Source organism: Schistocerca serialis, chromosome 5, assembly GCF_023864345.2.
Source record: "Schistocerca serialis cubense isolate TAMUIC-IGC-003099 chromosome 5, iqSchSeri2.2, whole genome shotgun sequence".
Taxonomy (NCBI): Eukaryota; Metazoa; Arthropoda; class Insecta; order Orthoptera; family Acrididae; genus Schistocerca; species Schistocerca serialis.
The window spans coordinates 648,976,223-648,998,994 of record NC_064642.1 but is presented as its reverse complement, the minus strand read 5'-3'; the positions used below and the strand labels follow the sequence as shown (position 1 = coordinate 648,998,994).

At 46.0% G+C, this 22,772-nt stretch overlaps 1 protein-coding gene and 1 pseudogene across 1 annotated transcript in view; one reads left to right on the top strand and one right to left on the bottom strand.

Moving 5' to 3' along the window:
• Window positions 1–22,772, top strand: part of LOC126480883 (ras-related and estrogen-regulated growth inhibitor) — a 395,339-nt gene that overhangs the window by 21,046 nt on the left and 351,521 nt on the right. The window lies entirely within an intron of this gene.
• Window positions 2,395–2,512, bottom strand: LOC126482531 (5S ribosomal RNA; annotated as a pseudogene).

The window sequence follows — 22,772 nt, the reverse complement described above, 5'->3', positions numbered from 1 at the left end:
GAAAAGCTATAAGGAATACGTCTGCGGGTAACCGTTACCTGAACAACCACTGTCTTGAAACGGCAAGTACCAACAACGAGAGCCCGCATCTCGTGGTCGTGCGGTAGCGTTCTCGCTTCCCACGCCCGGGTTCCCGGGTTCGATTCCTGGCGGGGTCAGGGATTTTCTCTGCCTCGTGATGGCTGGGTGTTGTGTGCTGTCCTTAGGTTAGTTAGGTTTAAGCAGTTCTAAGTTCTAGGGGACTTATGACCACAGCAGTTGAGTCCCATAGTGCTCAGAGCCATTTGAACCATTTGAACCAACAACGAGTGCTGTGGGCTGCAGGAGGCGCAGTGCCGTCCTCTCGACGAAAATCGTGTCACACAGCTATTGTCGAGCTGCACCTGTTGAAACAGAAAACCCAAAATGTGTTCGGTTGGTGTATTATTAGACTCGATGAGCATTGAGTAGTGAGCGAGCGAGTGAACGAGGTAGCTACGGCAGCGAAACACCTAGCGGCAACTTGCAACTGGTGCCAACGAAATCTCTTAAAATTCAAGTTACCAACTTCATTCCCTTAGAACATATAGTCTTGTGAAATCGCAGGATTTTATTTGAAATACCCTGTCTTTTGTGACGACATGAGTAAATGCTCCCAGTTATTGTATGGGAGAGGAAAGAGCATAAAACGAGGATTTGGAAAATACCAAAATACCAGCAGCAGAGCGAAGTCATTGTCTCGTGTACGCACGAGTGAGGCGTTGCAATAGTCCGTGAATAATATGTCTAAAATGGTACCACAATGGAGAACGATTATCTACTAAAGTACTTAAAGTGTTGATGTGTCTCACAAACACGTTGTATAAAAGAAATTATTTTACCTCGATACCAAGTAGTAGACATTTTCCGCAAACAGTGACTTCAGTGTTCTCTTACCTCATTTTTAATTAATACATCGGAGAATTTTAACAACTTTTTTCTTGCCATTATTTCAATTTTGATAAAATTTTCTCATCAGAATTTATGGAAAAGAAGGTGGCAAAGGCAGTATGAAATGTTGCGCGAGGCGCCTTACAGCAGCCAACGGCGATGGAGCTATGGCAGAAAGGTGGTAGTACGTCTGCGCAAAGGTCCAAATTCTCAATGTGACAGTGGCGAATTCGGTATGGAGGCTAAGTGGAGTTTGGCTGCGCGGCAGTTTAGACTAGTGTGTCTGTTATCTGGGAGAATGGCCTGGCCGTCTGACAGAGGAGAGATCTGGGGCAGCAGCGGGAGGACGGCGTTTGCTTGCCAGCAGCGAACAGCCGGGGCCACCGCGGCTTCCCAGGGGGGGCGCCGCGCCGCCCTGCGCCGTGCAGCCGCCGACCACACCGCCACCGCTCACCGTAGGTGCTGTCTTGACAACTTTCGCCCTCATTATTTATTATTTTCAAACGCATCACCGTTTTTTGTCACGTTACATTGTTAATGTGCAACACGTTTGAGTGGAATCAAGAAAATACAATTCACAGACGTATAAAACTAAACTACACTCCTCCTGAACGGACCATGAGCCGGCCGCTGTGACCGAGCAGTTCTAGGCGCTTCAGTCCGGAACCACACGACTGTTACGGTCGCAGGTTCGAATTCTGGCTCGGGCGTGGATGTGTGTGATATCCTTAAGTTAGTTAGGCTTAAGTAGTTCTATGTCTAGGAGACTGATGACATCAGATGTTACGTCCCATAGTGTTTAGAGCCATTTGAGCCTTTTTTTTTTTTTTTAACAGGCACTGAAGGCCCAGCGGAACCGACCGACCGCCGTGTCACCCTCAACCATAGACGTCACTGGTTGTGGATATGGAGAGGCATGTGGTTAGCACACCGTTCTCCCGTCCGTATGTCAGTTTCAGAGACCGGAGCCGCTGCTTCTCAATCAAGTAGCTCCTCAGTTTGCCTCACAAGGGCTGAGTGCACCCCGCCCGCCAACAGCGCTCGGCAGACCGGATGGTCATCCATACAAGTACTAGCCCAGCCCGAGAGCACTTAACTTCGGTGATCTGGCGGGAACCGGTGTTACCACTGCGGCAAGGTCGTTCACAACACAGACCTATACTGACGGCAAATAAGTAGTGACACCAAAAAATAATTAATAAAATTTCGAGAATACACTTGTGTAGGTAACGTATTTAAGCGATTAAGATTGCAAGATCACAGGTTAACAAAAGCACGACATAACCCATTGCAAATTGGCCACAAGTGGCCCATCGGGACCATCCGACCGCCATGTCATTCTCAGATGAGGATGCGGGTGGGAGGGGCGTGTGGTCAGCACACCGCTCTCCCGGTCGGTATGATGGTTTTCTTTGACCGGAGCCGCTACTATTCGGTCGAGTAGCTCCTCAGTTGGCATCACGAGGCTGAGTGCACCCCGAAAAATGGCAACAGCACATGGCGGCCCGGATGGTCACCCATCCAAGTGCCGACCACGCCCGACAGCGCTTAACTTCGGTGCTCTGACGGGAACCGGTGTATCCACTGCGGCAAGGCCGTTGCCCAAATGGGAAATACTTGTATATTAATTACGGATCTAACCGCAAGAATGTTGAATGCGAGTATGCAAACTTGCATGCATTGCATTGTGTTGTACAGACACCGGCCGTTAGTGGCCGAGCGGTTGTAGGCGCTTCAGTCTGGAACCGCGCGATCGCTACGGTCGCAGATTCGAATCCTGCCTCGGACACGGATGTGTGTGATGTTCTTAGGTTAGGTTTAAGTAGTTCTAAGTTCTAGGGGACTGATGACCTCAGATATTAAGTCCCACAGTACACACAGCCATTTGAGCCATTTTGTTGTGCAGATGTCGAATATTAGTCGGTGGGATGGAGTTCCATGCCTGCTGCACTTGGTCAGTCAATACGGGGACAGTTAATGCTGGTTGTGGATGACGCTGGAGTTGTCGATCGATGATGTCCCAAATGCGCTCAATAAGAGACAGATATGGCAATCGAGCAGCACAACAAACAGGTCTAATCACCAGACTGACAAGGGAACCTCCCCATCGCACCCCCCACAGATGTAGTTATAAATTGACACAGTGGATAGGCCTTGGAAAACTGAACACAGATCAATCGAGAAAACAGGAAGAAGTTGTATGGAACTACGAAAAAATAAGCAAAATATACAAACTGAGTAGTCCATGTGCAAGATAGGCAACATCAAGGACAATGCAAGCTGAGGAGCGCCGTGGTCCCGTGGTTAGAGTGAGCAGCTGCGGAATTAGAGGTCCTTGGTCCGAGTGAAAATTTTACTTTCTTTATTTTCGCAAAGTTACGATCTGTCCGTTCGTTAATTGACGTCTCTGTTCACTGTAATAAGTTTAGTGTCTGTGTTTTGTGACCGCACCGCAAAACCGTGCGATTAGTAGACGAAAGGACGATCCTCTCCAATAGGAACCGAAAACATTTGATCGCAAGGTCATAGGTCAACCGATTCCTCCACAGGAAAACACGTCTGATATATTCTATACGACACTGGTGACGGCATGTGCATCACATGACAGGAATATGTTGTCGACCCACCTAACTTGCACACCTGGCGAATGGGTAAAAATATTCTTCTACCTTGCCCGATTTAGGTTTTCTTGTGGATGTGATAATCACTCCCAAAAAAGTGATGAAAACATAAGAGTGTATCACATAAACTGCAACAAATGAATGCAATAGTTTCACAGTCGCACAGTTTTCCCTGTGCTCTGTCAAAACAGATGTTTTAACGGTTTTTAACGTTTTCAAATTGTTCCTTGTGTAAACCGTCAAATCCTGCATATGTACAAGCAAATCTGAACATGTCCTGGAGTTTTGGAGAGCGAAGTTGATTATGTGTGAGTGCCTGACGTTTGATAATTGTCTGAAATTATCCACGGGACCACAGCGCTCGTAAGCTCACATTCTCCTTGATGTTGCGTACCTTGTGCATGGACTACTCAGTTTGTATATTTTGTTTATTTTTTTCATAGTTCCACACAACTTCTTCCTGTTTTCTCGATTTATCTGTGTTCAGTTTTTCAAGGCCTATCCACTGTGTCAATTTATAACTAAATCTGTGGGGGGTGCGATGGGGAGGTTCCCTTGTGAGGTACAAATATTCAGTCTAGGTGAGTGGGATAACACGAGGGTGCACCTGCTGTCATATGAAATTGCGCCCGAGGCCATGACTCTAAGTGCATGTCCAGTGTGTCTAGGACACAAACAGGTTGGTTGCAGGCCGTCAACTAGTCTAATAACCAACACAAGGTCTTTTCAGACGAGTCCAGGTTCAGCATACATGCTGTCCGTGAGTAAAAGCTCCTAAGAACGGATCTTGACAGTTTTAATTCATCACCACCACATGTATCCAGCTTCAGACATGATGGTAGGGATTAGAGTGAGTGCACTAGACGATCATCATTAGTTCGAATATCTAATAATCTGGACATCATCCGTCACGTTTTTCAAGCGTTAAGACCAATGGATCTGCACTATCTTCGATGTCTCCAAGACGTTGTAATTTAAGTATAGTCCCATTCTGTCTTGCTCTACCCGGACTGTTGGCACGTCCAGCACGTTCTGCAAGTCTCTCACCCACTGGAAAAATGTGGCTATGAGTTGTCGAGCGACGGGCACGCCACAGTTCGCCACCCACTGCGGCTGACCAGCTCTGCTGCAGAGCTAAAACAGCACGGAATGCCAGACCTCCTCCTGTCATTCCCCGATCAGTACGGCTCTATTTCCAGCCAGGTTAGGCCCACGTTGCTGCCAAAAGTGGCAGCCAGTTCTGTGTACTAAACGATGCACACAATATAACACCATACCCCAAAATGACCTAGAAATTTAGTCATGTGTTCATCCACTTGTACTTAATGTGCACAGTAAGTAAAATTCCATTGTTTTCTATGGTTCATGATGCTACAGTTTTAACGCCCAGCTCTATAACATACACTCCTGGAAATGGAAGAAACAACACATTGACACCGGTGTGTCAGACCCACCATACTTGCTCCGGACACTGCGAGAGGGCTGTACAAGCAATGATCACACGCACGGCACAGCGGACACACCAGGAACCGCGGTGTTGGCCGTCGAATGGCGCTAGCTGCGCAGCATTTGTGCACCGCCGCCGTCAGTGTCAGCCAGTTTGTCGTGGCATACGGAGCTCCATCGCAGTCTTTAACACTGGTAGCATGCCGCGACAGCGTGGACGTGAACCGTATGTGCAGTTGACGGACTTTGAGCGAGGGCGTATAGTGGGCATGCGGGAGACCGGGTGGACGTACCGCCGAATTGCTCAACACGTGGGGCGTGAGGTCTCCACAGTACATCGTTGTTGTCGCCAGTGGTCGGCGGAAGGTGCACGTGCCCCTCGACCTGGGACCGGACCGCAGCGACGCACGGATGCACGCCAAGACCGTAGGATCCTACGCAGTGCCGTAGGGGACCGCACCGCCACTTCCCAGTAAATTAGGGACACTGTTGCTCCTGGGGTATCGGCGAGGACCATTCGCAACCGTCTCCATGAAGCTGGGCTACGGTCCCGCACACCGTTAGGCCGTCTTCCGCTCACGCCCCAACATCGTGCAGCCCGCCAGTGGTGTCGCGACAGGCGTGAATGGAGGGACAAATGGAGACGTGTCGTCTTCAGCGATGAGAGTCGCTTCTGCCTTGGTGCCAATGATGGTCGTATGCGTGTTTGGCGCCGTGCAGGTGAGCGCCACAATCAGGACTGCATACGACCGAGGCACACATGGCCAACACCCGGCATCATGGTGTGGGGAGCGATCTGCTACACTGGCCGTACACCACTGGTGATCGTCGAGGGGACACTGAATAGTGCACGGTACATCCAAACCGTCATCGAACCCATCGTTCTACCATTCCTAGACCGGCAAGGGAACTTGCTGTTCCAACAGGACAATGCACGTCCGCATGTATCCCGTGCCACCCAACGTGCTCTAGAAGGTGTAAGTCAACTACCCTGGCCAGCAAGATCTCCGGATCTGTCCCCCATTGAGCATGTTTGGGACTGGATGAAGCGTCGTCTCACGCGGTCTGCACGTCCAGCACGAACGCTGGTCCAACTAAGGCGCCAGGTGGAAATGGCATGGTAAGCCGTTCCACAGGACTACATCCAGCATCTCTACGATCGTCTCCATGGGTGAATAGCAGCCTGCATTGCTGCGAAATGTGGATATACACTGTACTAGTGCCGACATTGTGCATGCTCTGTTGCCTGTGTCTATGTGCCTATGGTTCTGTCAGTGTGATCATGTGATGTATCTGACCCCAGGAATGTGTCAATAAAGTTTCCCCTTCCTGGGACAATGAATTCACGGTGTTCTTATTTCAATTTCCAGGAGTGTATTATTATCTTCCAAATTTTCCTTGCACCCTCTACATCCAGGTGCTACTTTTTATTCACGCACAATGCCAACTAGAGATGATTTTGCTCTAATAATGGAGAGGAAATAATATTTGTATCGCTTTAAGACCTGTTGGCTAAGACCATTGAAATATCAAGTGCAGACCACGAACCGCAACGATTATGGAAAAGTCGACTGCGATGCACTATGCGAGCATATGGGTCAGTGTGTAATGAGGCGGGTTTCATAACTCGAGTCCTTCTTTGTGACAGTTACTAATTTATCCTCTGGAAAAGCATAAAATAATCTTAACGATATTACTTGATGTAAGTGAATTTGTCACTTTATTTAATTTCCGAATCCCATTTATATTTAAAAATGTTAAGCAATATTTGACAACGAAATAACTTTATAAAATTTCCGACTTTTCAATGAGAGTACAAATTTTCTGTACTTTTGTGTTACGGTAACAAGTTGCTATAGCGCTTTCAAGACTTCGAAGATAACTTCGGTAATGATCTTATTGAAGAGGCGTTGCCAGTCCGTACGAGAAGCATAACTGCACGATATTTGCAATGTCTTGGCACTTCACTCACTAAACATGCGAACAAAATTATACTGAAAAACCTCATAATCCCATAGGCTTTGTAATTTTCTATGATTACAAAAGCAATATTTTTGCTGCAGCTTCATGCCACATACGTAACAGAAAAGTCATGTGCAGCATTTACATTGATAAGAAAGAACATTATGACCTGTCCAGGTAACAGCAGCGTCATCTGGCGAGAAATGACTATTAGTCAGACACACGAACGGTGCATGTAATATCACTGAGCGTGCTGTTCGTGTTTACTATAGGGAAGGGTGAAATGTTCAAATGTGGGTGAAATCTTATAGGACTTAACCGCTAAGGTCATCAGTCCTTAAGCTTACACACTACTTAACCCAAATTATCGTAAGGACAAACACACACACCCATGCCCGAGGGAGGACTCGAACCTCCGCCGGGACCAACCGCACAGTCCATGACTGCAGCGCCGAAGACCGCACGGCTAATCCCGCGCGGCTATAGGGAAGTATCTGAGCGTGAGCGAAAGCAGATTCTGATCGCAAGGAGCCTCGGCACGAACATTTCGGAAACTGCACGATTCACCGGGTGTTCGAGGACTGCTGCAGTGTCTTCAACACGTGACGAAACCAAGGTGAAACCACGTACAGGCGTCGTGTGGTTGGCCGGCCACCCCTGATTACAGATGCTGGACGTCGTAGACTGGTAAAACAGGAGAGGCGGTGAACCGTAGATGAACTAACAACAGACTTTAACGCTGGGCAGAGTACAACTGTGTCCGCACACACGGTGCACCCAACATTCCTCACAACGATAGGCCTCTACAGCCGACGACCCATGCATGTGCCAATATTAACACCACGTCATCGGCAACTACGATTGAAATGGACACGTAATCATCAGCACGGGACGTTGGGGCAGTGGCAGAGCGTTGCATGGTATGATGAATCCCGGTACCTTATTCATAATGGCGAAGAGAGGGCACGAATCCCTAGTCTTCCAGGGGAACAGATCCTTGACACATGTACTGCGGGACGCAGGCAAGCTGGCGGCATCTCTTTTACACTCTGGGGAATAATCAGGTTGGCATCCTTGAGTCTAGCGGAGATCCTGCAAGGCACTACGACGGCCAAAACTGCATAACGATCATTTTTAGTATTTTTCTACAAAATAATGCGTTATGTCAGAAGGCCATGAGTGTTATGGAGTGGTTCAAGGAAGACAGTAGCGAATTCGAATTGATGTGCTGGCCCCCCAACTCACTTGATGTGAACCCGATCAAGCACATCTGGGACCTGACTGAACGTGTCGACAGTGCTCATCGCCCCACTCCGTGAAATTCTCGGGAATTAGGTGACTTGGATGTGCAGATGTGGGGCCAACTACCTTCAGCGACCTACCAAGGCCTCATTTATTCCATGCTGCGATGCGTCGACGCTGTATCCGTGCCTAAGGTGGACATACCGGCTACTAGACAGGTGGTAATAATGTTCTGGCTGATCAGTGCACATGGTGCTGTATCATGGACAATGGCACAAAGGATGAAGTGCTGTTATACACTCCTGGAAATTGAAATAAGAACACCGTGAATTCATTGTCCCAGGAAGGGGAAACTTTATTGACACATTCCTGGGGTCAGATACATCACATGATCACACTGACAGAACCACAGGCACATAGACACAGGCAACAGAACATGCACAATGTCGGCACTAGTACAGTGTATGTCCACCTTTCGCAGCAATGCAGGCTGCTATTCTCCCATGGAGACGATCGTAGAGATGCTGGATGTAGTCGTGTGGAACGGCTTGCCATGCCATTTCCACCTGGCGCCTCAGTTGGACCAGCGTTCGTGCTGGACGTGCAGACCGCGTGAGACGACGCTTCATCCAGTCCCAAACATGCTCAATGGGGGACAGATCCGGAGATCTTGCTGGCCAGGGTAGTTGACTTACACCTTCTAGAGCACGTTGGGTGGCACGGGATACATGCGGACGTGCATTGTCCTGTTGGAACAGCAAGTTCCCTTGCCGGTCTAGGAATGGTAGAACGATGGGTTCGATGACGGTTTGGATGTACCGTGCACTATTCAGTGTCCCCTCGACGATCACCAGTGGTGTACGGCCAGTGTAGCAGATCGCTCCCCACACCATGATGCCGGGTGTTGGCCCTGTGTGCCTCGGTCGTATGCAGTCCTGATTGTGGCGCTCACCTGCACGGCGCCAAACACGCATACGACCATCATTGGCACCAAGGCAGAAGCGACTCTCATCGCTGAAGACGACACGTCTCCATTCGTCCCTCCATTCACGCCTGTCGCGACACCACTGGAGGCAGGCTGCACGATGTTGGGGCGTGAGCGGAAGACGGCCTAACGGTGTGCGGGACCGTAGCCCAGCTTCATGGAGACGGTTGCGAATGGTCCTCGCCGATACCCCAGGAGCAACAGTGTCGCTAATTTGCTGGGAAGTGGTGCGGTCCCCTACTGCACTGCGTAGGATCCTACGGTCTTGGCGTGCATCCGTGCGTCGCTGCGGTCCGGTCCCAGGTCGACGGGTACGTGCACCTTCCGCCGACCACTGGCGACAACAACGATGTACTGTGGAGACCTCACGCCCCACGTGTTGAGCAATTCGGCGGTACGTCCACCCGGCCTCCCGCATGCCCACTATACGCCCTCGCTCAAAGTCCGTCAACTGCACATACGGTTCACGTCCACGCTGTCGCGGCATGCTACCAGTGTTAAAGACTGCGATGGAGCTCCGTATGCCACGGCAAACTGGCTGACACTGACGGCGGCGGTGCACAAATGCTGCGCAGCTAGCGCCATTCGACAGCCAACACCGTGGTTCCTGGTGTGTCCGCTGTGCCGTGCGTGTGATCATTGGTTGTACAGCCCTCTCGCAGTGTCCGGAGCAAGTATGGTGGGTCTGACACACCGGTGTCAATGTGTTCTTTTTTCCATTTCCAGGAGTGTATGTCTTTAAATGTGAATAACATAATACTGGTACAAAGAATAAAGTCCGCTTTCTTTCTTTATAGTAAGAGTGCGCTAATCTTCACAGAAAAAGAATCGCTTACGAAAGGGAGACGCTTTTACATTCTGCCCGGAACTTACTATTCACTCTGTACGCCTTTCGGAGGTGTTAAGCATAGGGAAATACAAATGCGGCCCAATGTCTATTTCAGAAACACTAAATATCATTATAAAACATACACGAATCAAGGGATCTGCACGATCTGTTCTAAGTGAAATAAGTTTTCATCTGTTTCTTCAGCATTGACCCATTGTTTACTTGCTAAATCGTCTGTCACCCAATGATCGCTGCGTAACATGATTTGCCTCACTCACACTGCCTTCTTAGTAATTTAAGACGCGTCATTTCTTTCGCATGAGTGACCACATAAGGTCGATAGCTCTTTAGCAGTCGGTAGTCGAAGTTCTTCTTAATTCGGCCCTAATAATTCAAAACTCTACAGAGAAGAAAGAGATTTAACGTAATCTACAGTGGCTGGCAATTGACCCACGACATAAGAGAACAAAGCGGCACGTGCAGCACTGTAGAATAGTTCTCGACGTAATTTGGCTGCAATAAAGAGCCATAGAACGAGAATTAATTAAATAGGAATTCTGTCGTTAGGTTTGGAAGACCACGATCACCGAGTCAATGACGTCATGTTGGTGCGGTTTGGAGAGCCATGCGGAAAACAAACTGCTTCTTCCCGTCTTTTGTTAGCTTTTCAAAACTTGGAGCCGCTGCTTCTCATGCTCAATAGCTCCTCACTTTACCCCACTGAGTCTTTGTACTGCCACTTTGACAGAACGGGAAACTGAAATCAGGTTCTCTGTACAGAACTCAAACACAATTACCGCTGTGCTGCGGAGGCGAATGCAACAAGTTACCTCCGCAAGATACATCACACTGCTCCTCAGAAATGAAATGAGGTGGAACTCGTACCTGAAACAATTAGCAAAGTATACAAACGACATATTGCGATTCACTGACAAGATATGCTTAGTGTTTCTTCACGGAAAAGCTATGTGTTGGATACTCGCTCCCAACACGGGTGTTCCTGCAGGGACCATGAAGTATCAGTTGGTAACTACACGTGGAAGTGTGCGTCTTGCCAAAACTGATACCGACACAAATGTTCGCTCAGCCACTCATTTTAAAATAATTCCCGAAAAATATTTAGGAGTTTCGTGACTGGATGAGTGTCCATTTGTTAACAGTTGAAAGGCTGTATTGTTAGCAATCTGAATCATAACATTGACACTACACACACACACACACACACACACACACACACACACATATGCAGAGAGAGAGAGAGAAACCCCTACGTAATTACCTGTCGCGTGCAGTGAGCCATAAAACTTTAACAGTTAGTAAAAGCTACATTTTCGACTACATTGCTATGTATAGTACGAGTAATTGCAGCGATAGTTGACAAGTTTCTTGCGTTCTTTAGAGGCTCCCTTTCCATGTTAAACCTGCGTCAAAAACACTGTCGTAATAGGAGAAAGCTCTCTGCGTAGTTTTTGAAACGGAGAATGCGTGGACTATACAGGATGGTCAGAGACAATGCGAAAAGCTTGTAAGGAGGTTGCAAGGGAGATTTTGCTGAGAAATAATCGTTAAGAAAATAGATATGTAGTGCCATTTCAGAGTTATTTAGCATTGAAGTTAGCCCCTCAGGTCGTTGCGCACACAAGTTCAAGCACTTGCAAACGCTAAAATGCAGCAATGCACCGCCATCTGTGGGTCCGTGCGTTACCATTTGTTCAAACGCTCATTACCAGATAAATGCGCCTTTTTCTAAAGTGATAAATTTAAGCTAGGTGAAAAAAAACTACGCTGTTCGGTTTGAGGGGACCACACGAAGAGTCCGTTTGGGACACTCGTCCTGACAGACTGCTTTAATTTGTGCGCGACGACCTGATTCGCTAACTTCGATATTAAATAACTCGGAAATGGCACTACGTATCGAAATTTTTCCTCGACGATTACTTCTCAACACAACCTCCCCTACAACAGAATTGTGGTGAAATCTGGTGTTAACGTGTCATCGTTAACACACCTTAAACCTCACATGAACATCTGCGCTCTGACCTGCTTTTTTTCATGTGTCTACACCTTTCTGTCTGAAGCGTGTATAGTAACAGTGTACCTCGCAGGGCGCTATGCTTTTGTATATTACAGATTAAGATTGTAGGCACCTAGGGGCTAAATTTCAAAATTATGCGTCGTAATGAGTGATGGGGTTTCGTAAGAATGATCTTTCAATTTTGTTGCTGAGTGTATTTCTTCTTCTTCTTCTTACGTTTCCTACTATCGAGTTCGCGTCCCCTACCAGATTTAAATTTTCATCTCCCTTAGCTACCGGAATAACATTTTTAATCTCATCATACATTCCTTCACTCTCTGAATCACCTGCTTTATAACCTGATAGGAGGGTGCTTACTTTGCATCTACTTTGGCTGTGATAGTGCTGTCGTCATGCTGTTCACAGTAGCCCGACCGTATTCTAGTTCTTTATTCACTATTTTAGCCGCTCCTGCATTGCCCCTATGTCATTTTGTGCTAATAAACCTTTTTCACAATGAACCTATTATCATGCACTCAGAGCCGCTGAAATGTATTCACCCTGAGTATGCAGAACAAAACTAGTTTGACTACGCAGATGATTTGATTCACCGGGAAATGAGAAACGTCGTCAGGAAAAGACTGATTACAAAACAGAAACAGCAATAATTGGGCGCAAAATTCCGAAAGTGAAGCGAAAGCGAGAGATAACGTAATAAACTGTGTGTCACGTGCAATTTTGTTAAGTTTGACAATATTCCGGCGAATAACGTTTAATTAATTCAGTGAGCTACCAAATGTGAGAGTAGCTTGTTTCGTACATACATAAATAATACATTCCTTTAGAAACATGTGCATTTTGTATTATCGGTGTTTATCGGTTATCTTGCAGTCTCGGGTCCGCTTTAACCGTCATAATCTGGAGTTTGCTGTATTTAGAAAAGTTTCAAGGAGATTGAAACTGTGTCTTGTAATGCCGTCCACAGTAATACAGTGAACAGCCGGATACCAGAAAGTGGAATACAGGTAGTCTGCTCTCGAGCCCACGAAGCTTCACGACAAGTGCTGTCAGTAACAGTTTAGAAACTGTTGCTTGACCTGGAATAAATGCATGATGGAAACCATTTAAGATGCTCACTTAATTTTTACTTTTTTAGGTCAAGAAACGAGTCACCCCTGGCCTTGAAGGAAATTCGGCTGACATGACAGCTGAGCGTTCGCACGCGATGCTACACAACTGGCCATTACAATTGTTACACCAAGAAGAAATGCAGATGATAAACGGGTGCTCATTAGACAAATATATTATACTAGAACTGACATGTGATTACATTTTCACGCAATTTGGGTGCATAGATCCTGAGAAATCAGTACCCAGAAGAACCACCTCTGGCCGTAATAACGGCCTTCATACGCCTGGGCATTGAGTCAAAACAGAGCATGGTTGGCGTATACAGGTACAGCTGCCCATGCAGCTTCAACACGATACCACAGTTCATCAAGAGTAGTGACTGGCGTATTGTGACGAGCCAGTTTCTCGGCCGCCATTGATCAGACGTTTTCAATTGGTGAGAGATCTGGAGAACGTGCTGGCTAGGGCAGCAGTCGAACATTTTCTCTATCCAGAAAGGCCCGTACAGGACCTGCAACATGCGGTCGTGCATTATCCTGCTGAAATGTAGGGTTTCGCAGGGATCGAATGAAGGGTAGAGCCACGGGTCATAACTCATCTGAAATGTAACGTCCACCGTTCAAAGTGCCGTCAATGCGAACAAGAGGTGACCGAGACGTGTAACCAATGGCACCCCATACCATCACGCCAGGAGATACGCCAGTTTGGCGATGACGAATACACGCTACCAATGTGCGTTCACCGCGATGTCGCCAAACACGGATGCGACCATCATGATACTGTAAACAGAACCTGGATTGAGAACACCATCGCAGGCGCTCCTGTCTGTGATGCAGCGTCAAGGGTAACAGCAGCCATGGTCTCCGAGCTGTTAGTCCATGCTGCTGCAAACGCCGTCAAACTGTTCGTGCAGATGGTTGTTGTCTTGCAAACGTCCCCATCTGTTGACTCAGGGGTCGAGACGTGGCTGCACGATCCGTTACAGCCATGCGGATAAGATGCGTCATCTCGGCTGCTAGTGATAAGAGGCCATTGGGATCCAGCACGGCTTTCCGTATTACCCTCGTCAACCCACCGATTCCATATTCGGCTACCAGTCATTGGATCTCGACCAAAGCGAGCAGCAATATCGCGATACGATAAACCGCAATCGCGATAAGCTACAATCCGACCTTTATAAAAGTCGGAAACGTGATGGTACGCATTTCCCCTCCTCACACGAGGCACCAGAACAACGTTTCACCAGGCAACGCCGGTCAACTGCTGTTTGCGTATGAGAAATCGGGCCGGCCGCAGTCTCCGTGCGGTTCTAGGCGCTACAATCTGGAGCCGAGCGACTGCTACGGTCGCAAGTTCGAATCCTGCCTCGGCCATGGATGTGTGTGATGTCCTTAGGTTAGTTACGTTTAATCAGTTCTAAGTTCTAGGGGACTGATGACCTCAGAAGTTAAGTCGCATAGTGCTCAGAGCCATTTGAACCATTTTGAGAAATCGATTGGAAACTTTCCTCATGTCAGCACTTTGTAGGCGTCGCCAACGGCGCCAACCTTGTGTGAATGCTCTGAAACGCTAATCATTTGCATATCACAGCATCCCCTTCCTGTCGGTTAAATTGCGCGTCTGTAGCACGTCATCTTCGTGGTGTAGCAATTTTAATGGCCAGTAGTGTAAATCTGTTAGGCATTAAAATTTAATCACGCGTCAGTGAAGCGCGTCTCTCAACGTACCATATTTATAGTTAGTGATACACATGTAGCTTCAACTTAAAATTTGTGCCACGATGTATGGCAATGGTGCGTCTCCGTCCGAGATCACTAGTCCTCGGAAATGATAATTGGTACACCAGTGACAACGAAGGCTTGAGACAAGCCGAGATGCGTACTCGCTTAGCGCAATATTCTAAGTGATTCCCAATAAGAAGGAAGTCTTGGTTTGAGTCCCGGTCTAGTACACACTGTCAACAGCCACTTCACATTCGTTGCACTGAAGGTACTTCATAACAGACGGGGTTGCTCTGATGTTCAAATGGTTCAAATGGCTCTGAGCACTATGCGACTTAACTTCTGTTGTCATCAGTCGCCTAGAACTTAGAACTACTTAAACCTAACTAACCTAAAGACATCACACACATCCATGCCCGAGGCAGGATTCGAACCTGCGACCGTAGCAGTCGCGCGGTTCCGGACTGCGCGCCTAGAACCGCTATGCTCTGATGTAATCGTCAATGATTCATTCGCTTCATTTCAGTGCAATTAATCGATTTCACAAACACAGTAATTATCGTCACTAAAATAATTTTCGATTATTGAGTATCGTCACCTACGCTTCGTTGATGTTCAAATTGATATCTTATGTCTTCGCTACATTAGCACTACATTTTGGCTGTTACAGTATTTGGAAATAAACCTGAAATGAATCTAAACGTTTTCCAGAAAATAGATGTTTCACATCTCGACACTGCACGTTGTACATGTAAGCCGCTATGGTAGTGACGTCTATGTGGAACCAGTCAATAGAAGAACGTCGTACGCACGGGCGAGCGGGTAGTGGACCATGCAATGCGATTACGGCACGGGCAGGTCGCCATCCACTCCGTACCTCCAGCTGCCTCTGAAGTTTCAGCCACAGAGTCCGCTAGACACTGGAGCATTGGTAGCGGCCGTGGTCCACTATGTGTCGACGGTTCATCGTCACGGTTTCCACCTGGACAGGCGACACCGAAGGCAACACAGAATAAACACGAATCCTTCAGCTTGCAACGGCCACGTGAATGAAGCCACCTACTTGCTGAATGGTAACAAGTGTTCTCAGTGTTCTCATACGAGTTCACATTCATCCCATCGTGTATTGATGCTGATATCCGTCTTACATTCTAAATCTTCATCTAAATGACAACTCTGCAGTTCACAATTAATTGCCTGGCAGAGGGTTTATCGAATCACCTTCAAGGTACTTCTCCACCGTTCCACTCTCGAACAGCGTCGGGGAAGAGCGAACACTTAAATCTTTCCGTGAGAGCTCTGATTTCTCTTTTTTTATTATTATGATAAATTCTCGGCAATGCTGGTGAGCTCCAACAAAATATTTTCGCATTCGTAGGAGAAATTTGATTGAGATTTCATGAGAAGACCCTGCCCCAATGGAAAAACGCCGTTACTTTAATGATTGACACACGAACTGGCCTATCATATCAGTGGCACTCTCTTCCCTACTTCGTGATAATACAAAACGAGCTGCCCTTACTTGAACTTTTTCTATAACCCCCGTCAATCCAATCTGATGCGGACCCCTTACCGAGCCGCAGTACTCCAGAAGATGATGGCCAAGAGTCGTGTAGCAGGTCTCTTTAGCAGTCCTGTTACATTTTCTAAGTGCCTATAAATGCCAGTTTTTGGTTCGCTTTCCTCACAACATTGTCTATGTTATCGTTACAATTTAAGTTATTCGTAATTGCAATACCTAACTATTTAGTTGAATTCTCAGCCCTTAGGTCTGTGTGATACATAGTGTAACCGCAATTTATCGGATTCCTTTTATCACTCATGTGGATGGCTTTTCAATCCTTGTTATTTAGAGTCAATATTTATTGATTTGAAAAATATAACGCGAAATACGAAACAATAATTACTCAATGGGAAAGCTATTTACGCTTTCACTTTTGGAGTTTATACGAGGGTTGGAACTTAAATAGTGACCACTATAGAAAAGAGTTACATGCTTGCACCTGTTACTGTCTTTCAAAGTAGTCACCAGCGTTGTGTAGAACCAGATGCCAGCGATGTGGAAGGCGTAGTATACCGTCAGCTGAGCCTGTTCTGTTGATGGTGCGGTTTACTGCCTGTCGAATCTCTGGAACAGTTCTGAAGCGAATACCACGAAGTGGTTCCTTCATCTTCAAAAATCAATTCAAAGTCACAAGGACTTAAGTCCGGGGAGTATGGAGGATGGTACAGTACTTCCCAGTCCCATCGACCAGACAGAGCAGCCGCAGCTTGCGCTGTATGTGCAATGTCTGATTTATTGCACCCTTGGATGTTGAGTAGGTGGTGGGTGTGATGCAGAGCTCAGCCTCTGGTCAAGACAACGTGAGGTCTGTGCTCTTAACGTGATTATGCATGCATGGTGCCAGGGGCACCTCGAAACGCACTGCAGTGATGTCTTCAGTCGATGTCGATGGTAGCAGTGTGCTGTGGCAGACTGCATTCCACATGGCAAGGATTGCTGCTTTGATGGAGAGGCCACGCCACATTTTTGTTTGTTTTAAATAGAGATGTTCAAAATGGCTCAAATGGCTCTGAGCACTATGGGACTTAACGTCTAAGGTCATCAGTCCCCTAGAACTTAGAACTACTTAAACCTAACTAACCTAAGGACATCACACACATCCATGCCCGAGGCGGGATTCGAACGTGCGACCGCAGTGGTCGTGTGGTTCCAGACTGTAGCGCCTAGAACCGCTCGGCCACCCCGGCTGGCAAATAGAGATGTAATTGTTGCCCTTCTCCCTACCCCAGTGATAGTGGCACAAATGTGATAAATTGTTACAGGGTGCTTTATGGCTATATTGTGTGTGGACATACTTACAAGGATTTCCCGCCGTTATATAATATAATATTATAATGTCAGACTCCTCCTAGATGGCCTGATAGTGTATCATTCATTTTAGCACACTACTAATGGAGAAATAACTTCCTTACAGTGAAATTTATACTCGGTGCATAGCAACAGTCTCTTAGTGTTATGTAGTACGTTGTGAAAGTTGCTTAATGTGGGATATCGGCGTAATTTGTGAAAATATCGCACTGTCGTAATTTTAAACATTTATAGCCTCTTATTCACATGTCTTTCGATGAAAAAGCGGGTTTTTGCGGAATACTGGCGGAAAATAAGAAAAATTACCCCAAAGTCATAAATAGCAAGGTCATGCATTGGTGTGCTTGCAGAAGATAGATGGTAGAAGTGTATTTGCTTTTAAATAAGTGAGATATCGCTGGATTTGTTAATATACCACTCTTTGCTAATTGTTTAACATTTCAGACTTGTATTTACACGTGTCTTCGGATGACGATAAAGAAAAGTGGGAGAAAATTGATGAAAGAACAACAAATCGCCCTGAAATTGCTCAAATGGCTCTGAGCACTATGCGACTCAACTGCTGAGGTCATCATTCGCCTAGAACTTAGAACTACTTAAACCTAACTAACCCAAGTACATCACACACATCCATGCCCGAGGCAGGATTCGAACCTGCGACCGTAGCGGTCGCGCAGTTCCACACTGTAGCGCCTAGAACCGCTAGGCCACTCCGGCCGACCCCTGAAATTGTAAATAACCTCATACATTGGTGGGCCTGGAAGGCATGCACCATTGTGGGAGATGTTAAACACTTACAATTACTTATCTGCACATGTCTTCTTTAAAAGTGGAAGAAAATATGCAGAATGGTAACAAATTGTCGAAAAAACTGTAAATGGTAATTGAAGACAGTATGCCTTCAGAAAATGCCATTGCGAACAGCGAAAACGAAATTAGAAATATTAGCTGCTGGTGTTGATGATCGACTGACATACAGAACACATGTGCTGAGTCTGTATCATGATGCTGGGTGCCCGGTGGTGGTGGTGGTGGTGGGGGGGTGACGCGGTGGTTGCGGTGGTGGTGGAGCACCAATAGGAGTACACTATACATGTGGGGGATGAGAGGTCGCCATTTTGGATCATTAATTGTGATTATTAAACATAAACAGTAACACTTGCATAAACATAGCTTGGGAGGCTTTTTTAGGTCATAAATTATTATAATTTAAATAAAGTTATGGAAATGGAAATGAGCGCTTGGCGTCATTGGCCGGGAGGCCCCTTGCGGGGCAGGTCCGGCCGCCTTGGTGCAGGTCTTATTACATTCGAAGCCACATTGGGCGCCGTTTGGCGATGAAATGATGGTGAAGACAACACAATACACAGCCGCGGAGCGGAGAAAATCTCCGACCCAGCCGGGAATCGAACCTGGGCCCGTAGGACGGCAATCCGTCACGCTGACCACTCAGCTATCGGGACGGACAATAACAGTTATGGGCTTTGGTAAAAGCATTTGTCGATTAAGTAACACTTGTTTAAAGAAAACTGAGCACACCAGTAGACCCAGAAGAAGGGCTTTGTAACCATGTCTGAAATGAAATGTTGGTTTATCCATAAATAATTTTTTGTTTTTTACAATATGACATGGTACTATAAAAAGATGACTTTTATGTCAAAACTAGGACTGCAAGTGAGCATTTTGTTTGCATTAGGTTCATAAAAAAATTAATGGTTTGTTTACATAAGTAGGCTAATGGCCAGTTTGTTTACTAAAGGAAAACAGAGGACCCTTTCTCCCAGAACCCAAACAGTTCCACTACCGTCATCCTTCCTTGGATGTGAATAGAGCAACTTAATAACTGCACCATTTTACCCTTCCGTGTCTGGCAGAGGACACATTGCAAGCCATATTGATCCTGCCCCCCCCCCCCCCCAACCCCCACCCCCATTTCCGATTTCATTCTTGATTTGTATATGAGAACGAAAACTGTTCGTAGCCCTCTAATCAAATTGCAGTTATTATAGTTTTATCGTCATGGTTGGTCATCTTGCCATAATCTGCTAGGAAGTTTCATTACATAATGTTTGTTGGAGGGAGAATTGGACATGGGCTCTCTTACCTAATGGAGCAAGATTTTCCACAACATGCAAAATCTTTCTGGTAGTGTGTTTTCTAGTGTCTGTTGAGCATATCTGTGATGCACGCGTTCTTTCTAAACAATCCCATGACAAATCGCATAACTTAACTTCCTGTCTTCTCTACCTCTTTCATTAGCACATGTTTATAAGAATCCCAGACGGATGAAAAACATTAAACAATTGGCCAGACGAGGCTATTGTAGGTGATGTCCTTCATGGATGCATTGGGAATACTATTCTTTGGAAAAAGCTGAATCTACGATCTACTTCTCTTTTGCTAGCCTGTGGTAATTGTTTCGCCTTCCCTTCAGACAGATACATTTAATACTAGCCTGATGACTGTGGCATCAGTGACTGATTACCAACCTTGTAATTAAACGCTAGCAGATCTTTTTGACGGAATAAGTCCGTTGCGTTTCAGGGTCAGCTGCCAGTCTTAACACGAGAACTGATCATTTCCAAGTCTTTCGTACCAATTTTCTAAAGATATGAAATTCCCATCTACAATCATGCCATCTGTGAACAAAACTGGTAAACTGTGAAAGTTGTCCGTCAGGCCACACCGTCAACAGTGTTATCACTCTTCCTTGAGATACGTCGGACTCATTTATCTCTTACATCGACGATATCATATTAAGGACGTCGTGATGGGTTCTGTTGGCGCAGATTATTCAGATAAGTCGCATTCACAGTCTTATACTCTGTAAGTTCGTATTTTGTTAAATGGGTGATAAAGCGGAAATTTAGAATGATATGGCGCAGTGGCAAATCATTCGGGAGAATCGGTAAAATAGCAACAAACTATCCCAAAACTGTAAATACCATCACACACTGGTGAGCTTGCAAAGCATGAACTGTGGTGGTACATGTTCAACATTTACAGCTCCACATTTCTACGCATCCTGTTGAAAAGCGATGAAAATTGGCAAAATTGTAAAACATCGCCAAAAACTCTAAGAGGGAATTGAAGGCAATATGCTGTCAGAAACTGCCACGGGAAATAACACTCTCCGTCAAATTGCGATAACGAAATTGGAAATATCACCCACTGCTCCTGGTGCTGCTGTTGCTTGTTTAATGACATATAGGGAGGAATGCTAAGTCCGTCTCATCACGCTGGGTATCCCTCATTGCCAGCTTCATTCAGGTTTCATAGTTTTCTTAAATCTATTAAGGCAAATACGTGAACGGTTCCTTGCGGGAGGAACACAGAGGATATGCTTCCTCATTCCTTCCTACCTGAGCTTATGCTGCTTGTTACGAGATGTTAAACCAAAATCATACTCTCTCTGTGCCTTTTGTCATACAGGAGAACTGCATATAAAGCGCGAGGTTATCAGCGGCCTTACACTGTAGCTAAAGCTTTCCAAAAGTCAATAAACGTAATGAACCGTGATTTATTTTCAAAGAATATTCTTAAGAATTTATTTTATTTACTAGCGATTCATCAAGAACATTAACACATTTAATCACACTATGTAAGCATGGAAGTAGTTGCCAGGGAGTAACTGATGAAATCATAACCAAATTCCTTTTAACAAATGGGAATTTTATTAACTTTAATAGTGCCTAAAAGCATTTTTAAAAGAAAAAGATTTAAAATTATAATCAGAAAGCACCCTATAAATATCAAAGTTAAAATTTATTCAGAGGCAGAAAGAAACAAGTTTTGACTGTATGAGCTTTCGGGCAGAGAACTTTGCCGCTCCCTTTTGACACGGCAGTAGTTACGACCGCTCACAACAGCCTCTGAAAGACTACACTTTTGCAAATCTGCAACACACCAGATAACTTTAAACTGAGAGTTTTAACAATTTACACAAGCACAGAACTATGCACACCCCATAGGAGGGATGGAAATGGTACAAAACACTAACAATTAAAATATTAACCTTGCCACCAAAGCTGCAACTTGATTTTAACTTCCAAGAAAAGTCTCACGGTGATGAAAGGGTGGCAACTTTATATACTAAAATGCATGAAATGCAATCTTATATAAAATTCTACAAGGTTGGCCAAACAATAGTTAAGATGCTCTAAAGTACCCGTTGTCTAGGGGTAGCGTCTTTGATTCATAATCAAAACGTCTTCCGTCCCGGGTTCGATCACCGCCACTGCCTAAATTTTGATAAATAACCAGCATTGGCGGCCGAAGACTTCCGGCATAAGAAGTCAGCCTCATTCTTGCGGATAGAGGTTCAGGGCACTCTCTTGTCCTAGGGGTGGGAAATTGCCCCTAAAGGCGGAAGAATCAGCAATGATCAACGACATGAGGATGCAGAAGGCAATGGAAACCACTGCATTAAAGACACGTAACGTGTATCCACAGGACATGTGGCCTGTAATTTAAGAAGCGTCATGATGATCTCTCCATTGGCAAAAGATTCCGGAGTAGTCCCCCATTCGTATCTCTGGGAGGTGACTGCCAAGGGGGAGGTTACCATGAGAAAAAGATTGAATAATCCACGAAAGGATAACGTTCTACGAGTCGGGGCGTGGAATGTCAGAAGCTTGAACGTGGTAGGGAAACTAGAAAATCTGAAAAGGGAAATGCAAAGGCTCAATCTAGATTTAGTAGGGGTCAGTGAAGTGAAGTGGAAGGAAGACAAGGATTTCTGGTCAGATGAGTATCGGATAATATCAACAGCAGCAGAAAATGGTATAACAGGTGTAGGATTCGTTATGAATAGGAAGGTAGGGCAGAGGGTGTGTTACTGTGAACAGTTCAGTGACTGGGTTGTTCTAATCAGAATCGACAGCAGACCAACACCGACAACGATAGTTCAGGTATACATGCCGACGTCGCAAGCTGAAGATGAACAGATAGAGAAAGTGTATGAGGATACTGAAAGGGTAATGCAGTATGTAAAGGGGGACGAAAATCTAATAGTCATGGGCGACTGGAATGCAGTTGTAG